General features: G+C 42.2%; 1 long non-coding RNA gene across 1 annotated transcript; it reads left to right on the top strand.

Annotated features, from left to right (window-relative positions):
• The first annotated feature begins 4644 nt into the window (after positions 1 to 4644).
• LOC122027651 lies at positions 4645 to 5683 on the top strand. Its single transcript, XR_006124483.1, has 4 exons — positions 4645 to 4808; positions 4881 to 5002; positions 5075 to 5321; positions 5627 to 5683. It is a non-coding gene; the product is annotated as an uncharacterized LOC122027651 (long non-coding RNA).
• The last annotated feature ends 3067 nt before the right edge of the window (positions 5684 to 8750 follow it).

Genomic DNA, 8750 nt, shown 5'->3' with positions numbered 1-8750 from the left:
GAGGATATGCTTAATTTTTAAGTGGCATAAACAAATCAAGAGAAATAGAAATGTCAATTTAGGTTTTGGCATTTCTTTGATTCATGTTTAAGTGGTATCTAGGTTTAACGTTTTAAGTTAAAACAAGTGGTATATTTTGAGTTAGCTAAGTGGTTAAGGATACTTAGAAAGGTAATCTAGGTATATTTTATTTATGCTAAACCTTGCCATGATTGTTTGCCCATTATATGCCATGGCATCATGTTTTATTTTTTTTGTTTTATTATGAAAAATCCAAAAATATCATGCTTGATTTTTTTTTTTGGGCTTACTCATGCTTGGACTTTAGGGCTCTGATACCTTACTAAAACAAAATTTGCAATCTATTGGACGTTAAGGTTATTGCTTCTCCTTTGCCTTAAGTATTTTGAAATTCATTTTCTTTAAGCAGTTTTTCAAAAACTTTTTCAAATTTAAGACTTTCAAATCTTTTCTATTTAAGGTGGAAAATTCTTGAAGTTGGAAATTTTTGGAAACTCCTCAAAATTTAAGAAGTATTCTTATAAATTTTTGAAAATTTAGCTAAGTATCTTTCCAACAATTTTTTTTAAAAAAATTCACCTAAGACTCTAACACAAATAGTACGTTGGTAAGTGAAAATTAAAATAAAAACTTAGCTAAGAATCAGAATCTTTTCAGTGACAAACAATTATAAAAAGCTAAGTGTAAAATGTTCTTATCTCTCTTTAAAAACCTAAGTTTTCAAAATTGACTAAACTAAAAAGAGTTGCTTAATACTAAAAGTTTTTGTTGCTATATTACAAAGAAATTTTTTTTATAGCAAAATTAATTGATAAAATTTTGCACTTAAACTATGTTCCTTAGCAAATTTTCTTCTCAAAAAATGTTGCTGTTGGTTTTCACCTACTCTTTTTGCCTCTTGCCTAAGTTAAGATTTTAAAACAAATTTTACTAAATTTTGTTTTGAAAAGGTAAGTTTTTCAATCTAGTTTATTTTGATATATGGCAAAGGGGGAGAGTAGAGAAATTCAAAGTGAATCAACCCAATTTAAACTTAAAAGGGGAACTTATATTAAGGGGGAGCTATGCTTATGCTTATCTTGCTTAGTCTCACACTTGATGTGTCTATCATGCTTATGATTATCTTCCTTGTGCTTATACTTTATTGCATATTTTTTAACTTTGAATTTCGGTTGCCATTATCAAAAAACGAGAGATTGTTGGTGCGGGAAGCATCCGACGATCGAACCTTAGTTTTGATAATGGCAAAGGATTCAAGATTAAGTTGGTTTGTGATCTAACATGCTTGACTGAGTGTTTCAGGAAAGTCCTAACTGCGGTTAGGCAGGTGAAAATCCTAAGGGGTGGTAACCTTAGGTCCTAGGGGGGCGATAACCCTAGGTGGAGGAAAACTCTAGGGGGTGGTAACCCTAGGTCATAGGGGGTGGTAACCCTATGCGGAAAGTCTTGGTGGGTTGAGTGCTTCAGGCAAAACTCTTAGGGGGTGGTAACCCTAGGTGGAAAGTCCTAGTGTCGCGAACCAGGTGAAAGACTAGACGAGTCGGGAAGCGGAAGTCCAGCAGAAAGTCCGGGAGCATCAAGCACCGAGCAAAAGTCCAGTCGATCTGGAGGATCGCACTAGCATCAGGTAATCTCTTCTGAGGGGTGTAGGTGAGGACGAGTTCCCCGCTAAGGGAACAGTAGGCGTCGGGTCGACCTAGGATTTTCGATCGAAAATTCGAAGTCAGACCCGGATAGTCTAATGACTATCGATAATATTTTATTACTTTATTTATTGCTTTATGTGCTAACTTTGTGTTGCAGGATATTGTTTGAGACTAACATGTCTTGCAGGTACAAAATAATGAAGTCTTCCCTCGGATGAACAGTGTCCGAGGCGCCTCCATGGAGCTTAGAGGCGCCTCGGGTGCAAAAGCTGAGTTGGCCGTGAAACAGGGCTGAAGGCGCCTCGGAGGGTTATGGAGGCGCCTTGGAAGGCTCCTTAAAGACCCATGAAGGCGCCCTCTAGCAGATAGGTTTCGACCAGTTCGTCACTGATCCACGCATGCGATTCGGGCGAACTGGAGGTGCCTCGGACGAGCTTGGAGGCGCCTCCAGCATGCTTTAAAAGCAGGTTTCGAGCAGCACCTCCGATCAATAATTCTAAGCCTTCTCTCATTCACGTGCTGCTCCAAAAGACGCTTCGAAGTGCTGCTACTCGTGCCCGACGACCCAGAGCTCCGAGATTTCATTTTCCGTCGTTGGTATAGATTTATTTATTGCACTTATTGTAATACTTAGTTTGTAATAATCGTGCTTATAGTTGTTGCCCACCGAAAGTGATCAAGGATCGCGGGCATTCGAGTAGGAGTCGATCTAGGCTCCGAACGAAGTAAATCGTTGTGTTCCTTCTTTGCATTTATTTCATTTCCGCTGCGTTTGCTCTTAATTTACGATTCCGATAATCGATAAAACGGAAATTGCCACGAGCACTATTCACCCCCTCTAGCGCTTCTCGATCTAACAAGAGGGGGGGGTGAATAGCGCTCGTGGCTTTCACTCTGTCGTTTTCGAAAATCGTTCGTGTAAACGCAGCGGAAAAGAAAGGAAATAACAAACACAGAAGACATAGTCGTTTACTTGGTTCGGAGCCTGTGGCGACTCCTACTCCAAGGCCCACGCTCGTTGAGTGTTTACGTTGGGCAACAACTATAATATCGAAAATCTTTTACAAGTGAATAAGTATAAGTATTAAACTTTAAAGGATTATACCGACAAATACAAAGATGAATGAAGTGGTTGTCGATTGTCGGAGTAGCAGAGTCTAGTTGAAGCTTTCGAAGCAGCGTACAAGATCACACGTTCTTCTGTTCGAATTGATGTGTTGAGCTGCACCTCGAGGCCTCCTTTTATAGCTCTGCAAAGTCTGATCCAGATCCCCAAGCTTCGGGATCAAGTTTGACCCGAGGCAGATCGATCGACCGATCCCTTGTTCGGTCGACTGATCAGGCGATCTTCTCTCATCCGATTCGCCCGATCCTCTCGCTTCACTTCTATCTGGTCAAACTCCATCCGAGGTTCGGTCGACCGATCACCATGTTCGGTCGACAAATCATCTGTCCTGACTCTGTCAACCTGGCCTGATCCAGTCGATGCCCAACCCTGGTTCGGTCGACCGATCCCAAGGTTCGGTCGACCGATCCCCTGGTCGAGCCCGGTCCAACCTCTGGAGATCTGATCTGTTGGTTTGTGGGTTCAGTCGACCGATCCCGGTCACTTCTAACTCTGCACAAAAAAGTTAGTCTCCTGCAAAACAGAGTTAGAACACAATAGATAATATGTAAACAAATGAATTGACAGCCTTCGGACTGTCCGGGTCTGACTTAGAGTTTCCTACCGGAAACCCTAGGTCAACCCGACGCCTACTGTTCCCTCTTCCGGGGAACGCGTCCTCACCTACTCCTCTCAGGAGATTTACCTGTTGCGAGTACGATCTTCCAGATCGACTGGACTTTTGCTCAGTGTCCGATGCTTCTGGTCTTCATGTTGGATGCCCGGTCCTCGACCCATCCAGACTTCTACCCGGTTCGCGACACCAGGATTTTAACCTAGGGTTACCACCCCCTAGGATATTTGCCTGAAGTACCGACCCGCCAAGACTTCCCGCACAGGGTTACCACCCCCTATGACCTAGGGTTACCACCCCCTAGGGGTTTCCCTTGCCTAACCGCAGCTAGGACTTTCCTGAAACACTCAGTCATACACATTAGATAACAATTAAACTTAACTTTGAATCCCTTTGTTATTATCAAAACTAAGGTTTGATCGTCGGATGCTTCCCGCACCAACAAACTGCACCAACAATCTCCCCCTTTTTGAAGCAATGACAACCTAGGTTAAGTTAGAAAAACATGCAAAAAAATAGACAGAATATCACTACAAAAAAAATAAACTTTTAGAAGTGGTTTTTAGACACCTATAGCAACGGTTTTCATCTGCTGCTATATATATTGCATAGGTTAAAAACCGTTGCGGATGTTGGCGATGCTAAAGCCAACAGAATAGGTAAAGCTGGCTGGTGGTTCATGACTAAGAGCCGATTCTGATGGGTACCTATAGAAGCAGTTAATGATCGATCCTGATGGATACCTATAGAAGCGGTTAATGACCGATCCTGATGCATACCTATAAAAGTGGTTAATGACCGATCCTGATGGATACATATAGAAACAGTTAATGTAAGATCTTGGGAAAATTTAATTAATAGGGTTATTTGGAAAATAGCCTTATAGAATTTTTCCGGAATTTTTAGAAATTTTCTGGGAATTTTTCCGAGCTCGTAAGACGGGTTTTGAGGGGATCAATTTCGGGTTCGGATTAAAACCTGTTTGGGATACCCGTTTAAGTGAGGAAAAGTTTTAATTATAAATTTCCTTTTCTTATTTCTTTTTCCCGAACCCGACTTAATCCTTTAGCCGATACTTCTTCCTCTCTTCTTCCCCGACTCCCTTCCTCTTCGCTCTGTATCTCGCGGACGCTGCGACGTCGAGGCTGGCTCGGGCAGCGACGCCACCAGGGAAATTAATCTCCGGCGGCTGTGCACTTCCTTCCTCCACCGTCCACCAATTCTCGGAGGGGACCTCTCAATCAATGGCCGACCATCGCTCTTCGCATGAAGTCGGGTTAGCAGCGCCTGAGGTACACGAGGTGCCCTAGTTGAGATCTTGCAGTGGGTGCGATTGATTCCAATCCGTGTCTCCTCAAGTTGGATCGGATTGGGCGACACCTCCTAGAGGCAACCGATCGAGGTAAGGTTTCGTGTTCTGTGTGGGATATTGAGATGATCGTGTAATTGATTCTTCCTTTCCCTTGCTCACCAGAGGTATCCGGTTGGTGGACAGCAGCTGGATTAAGGCAGTGAGGTGAGGTGCTGTTTTGGTGGAGTATTTGCTTGATTCCGGCCACCACATCCCTGTCAACAAATTGGCACATCTGAGACAAGGTTAGGTTATCATTTAGGTGGTTGTTTGGATTTGGGATATCCAATCTTGATCTCTTTTCTTGTTCTGATCAGTGATTTTATAGCTTGACCTGTTCTTGATCCGATCAGTAGGGAGGAATCCAGGTTTATTCTGTGGTTTCTTTGATCCAGCAATTCATCTTGTTGCTGGCAGCAACAATCCCTGCTGTGGATCAACAATCATGGTTGGAGGTGAAGTGGTGCTCTGTGGTATTCTTTGTCCAGCAGATCACCTTGTCTTTCCAGCCATCTCAGTTGGTTTCCAGCAGCTCACTTTGTTCCAGCAGAGGCTGTAAATTAGGTGTTATAGATCATGTTTCGAATTTGGATATTTGTTAGATGATCATGTGTTAGATGATTAGGTATGATCTTGATACCTATTGATAATTAATCATCATTAGGTTGTGTAGATTAATTAGGTTATATGGATTTAGGTTTTGGATTTCTATCTACAGGGTTGTTTGGGGTTAAGGTAATTAACCCTAATTAACCGTTAGAAAAGTTGAGGGATATGGTTTAGGGTTTATCCCTAAATTTCTATTTAGGATTTATTTAGCTATTTGTTGTATTCTAGCTAAATAAAAGTAAATGTATTTGTTTACACAGGACTCTGATTCGAGACGGGCGTCTCGACTTCGGATTTGGATTGACTGTACTTTCTATTGGAGGCGGGTACCCTTTGACTTATCTTTTGATACTGTCTTGTGATATGTATAGTTTATATATAATTACTAGTGGTAGATGGTAGATTTATCTCTTCCCTAGTCGTAGCTTAGTTGATACCTATCACATGCTTCTTATGTTAGTTGCTTTACTTTAGAGCTGGATACTTTTTATCTTTTGCCATGTATATATATGTTCATAGAGATGGATATTTATGATGCTTATCTACACTTGATTAGTCGTTGGAGATACTTGTTATATGTTGTTGAATTTGCACTGCTTATATCATTGTTATACATATGCGTTTGTTTTATTGGCACCTACGTATATGGAGGAGGATATGTTCAGGTATGACATACTGTAGCCGCACGCACCATATTGCATGATTGCATGCTGGGTGATTGGCGACTCCATTATTGTTGAGCTCGTCAGCCGGCTACATGAGGGTCTGCACACAGCGTGACCACTGCATGGGTAGTGGCACAGCACTCAGGGTGTGTATGGCAGGTTGCTCGGTGGTGCACCGCCGGGGTGCTCATGGGTAGCACGATACAGTGGGGTTGCAGCCGGGATCCCTCCCCGTCATCGCGTACCGGGAGATGAGAGCATTGCGCTCCCTCACTATGTCTGAGGTAGGAGGATAGGTGTACTCCGACAGCATCCCGTACACTCGGTCACTCATCAGCACTCAGTCACTCATCAGGGGTAGTGACGGCAGAGTGCACGGTGTCACAGCCCTACCCACTTAGTCTCGCCATCGCGTGTGAGACGGCTGACTGGCGTCAGGGGTGACCATGTCATATTGCATCATATGCACGGATTGCATTCGTTATGATTGATGCATTTTGGTGATTGCATATGATTGACATGCATACAGGATACATGCTTTTGCTCTGACTATTTTTATCTCTGTATGTTGACAGTCAGTTGCCCAAGCCTCGCAGGTGAGTACAGTTTATTTCAGTTATGCATTTTTCTTATTATTCTTGCTATAGACTGTACTTTATGCCTATTGCTGGTTATTACAGTTTATTTCAGCTATGCATATCTGTTATACTATTAGGAGACTGTACTGTAGGCCCTATGGTTTAGTGTACTGTACCATAGGATGTTACTGGTGGTTATATGTTGCTGTACATATCTATTGGATTACCTGCTGAGTTCTTTGAACTCACCCCGTTGTTACTATTTTTCAGGTTGAGGCCGTCGGGAGATATTCCAGTCGCTAGCCCTTTATCGCGAGGATTTCCTGTTGTCGGGATTTGTTTTGCTTTTGCATCTTATATACTTATGATGTGGGTTTTGTATTGTGGACTTTATAACGAGCACTTGGGTTTACTACTTTTGGTTTTCCGCTGCGGATATATTTTCATTACTTCGTGGATTTTGTCTTTCTTCGTCGTAGTGGAGTAGGATGTTTACATATATCTTCGAGGATTCTATATCGTTCTTTCTTTATATAACTGTGTGGATTGTTCATATTATATCTGTGTGGAAATGTTGAATATAACTGCGTGGATGTTTCTTATTTGTATTGTATTATTCTGGCCGTGTGTGGCCGAGGTATAGAGATATATGTATTCTGGATTCATATTGTCACCCGTACAGGGGAGATGTTGCCGAAATTTCTTCGGACAGGGACTACCTGGGGCATGACAGTTAATAACCAATGCAAATGAATACCCTTTAGAGGCGGTCATGACCACCTCTATAGATTTTTCCAATCCAGAAAACTGGCCTTTAGAAGCGATTATAACCGGTTCTAGAGGTATAGTTATAGGAACGGTTAAAATCGCTGCTATTATTGAATTATCTATTTTACAAAAAAAACTTATTTTCTATTTGATGTGCGTAGATTATATACTCTTTTATGCATGTTTTTACGCACATTTACATACTTTGAGCATGCTTGATCTATGCATTTTTATACTTCTAGCTTTCCTTTTAGCGTATTTACTCTTTTGGTTCGGAGATCTGCTTTTTGTGTATTTTCTGTAGACAGGAGTCGAAATTGGTGAAGATTATGCGTCCTTGGGCAAGCTTTGAAGGAATTGAAGGGAGAGAGCATCAGGCCGTGTACCACACACGGCCGTGTTGTTTTAACAGGAAGGGAAGAGGACATGGCCGTGTGAATCTCACACGGCCGTGTCTTGATTTGAAGAAATTAGAGCAGATGCCTTACATGGCCGTGTAGATCTACACTGTGAGGCTTCCAGAGGCGGTGGTGGCGTGTGCACCACTGCAGTGTAGCATTTCCAGGAGAGCGGAAGGGTCATGGCGGTGTGCACCACCGTGTAGTATTTCAGAGAGCGAAGGGTCCCGGCCGTGCAGTCACAGTCGTGCGACTTTGGCAGAGAAGGAACTGGACATGGCGTGTGAATCTCACACTGTGCAGTGTCATGGGTGGCGCCGATTTCTGCTCTATTTAAACCCTCCTTCATGAATTGAAGGGATCTCTCCTCCTTTGGGAGAAGGCAAGATTTGGTGGTATCCTCCCATTCTTTGGAGGATTTCGATTCTAAGGGAGTTCTTGACAATTTCGACTCGGAGCGAGGATTGGATCCAAGACGAGGCTTCTTCGATAGGTTTTCTCTTTCCCCCTTTTCTTGGTTTCTTGGATTGGGGATTTAAGAAATACTTGTAATCTTTATTTCTTCGGGTATTCTTCCTCGATTCATGGAGTAGATCTTGTATTCTAGGATTAAGGGAGTATTTGTATGATGGATTGATGTAATCTCTTATGAATTTGCCATTTTCTTGTTTCAATGACATTGTCTTGCTTGTATCAATTAGATCTTGAATGATTAATGGTGATTTGTGCTTAATTCTCATTCTTGATTGATTGTTTGGATTTCTTGTGGACTTTGTAAAGATAGACTCTCACTCGATCATCCGAGGGATCCACGTGACAGGTGCAAGCCCGTGTAAGGACGTTTGAGAGATAATCTTGAAGAGGAAATATGAACATTCAAGAGAGTAGGATGAATCTTGTGCCTAGTTTCTTATATCTTGATAGATTAATAAGTTGTGAGCTTCTATGTTGATATCCGAGGAAGGCATAGTAATA

Source organism: Zingiber officinale, chromosome 10A (genome assembly GCF_018446385.1).
Source record: "Zingiber officinale cultivar Zhangliang chromosome 10A, Zo_v1.1, whole genome shotgun sequence".
Classification (NCBI taxonomy): domain Eukaryota; kingdom Viridiplantae; phylum Streptophyta; class Magnoliopsida; order Zingiberales; family Zingiberaceae; genus Zingiber; species Zingiber officinale.
Note: the sequence above shows the minus strand (reverse complement) of the source record. Positions and strands in the feature narration are given on the sequence as shown.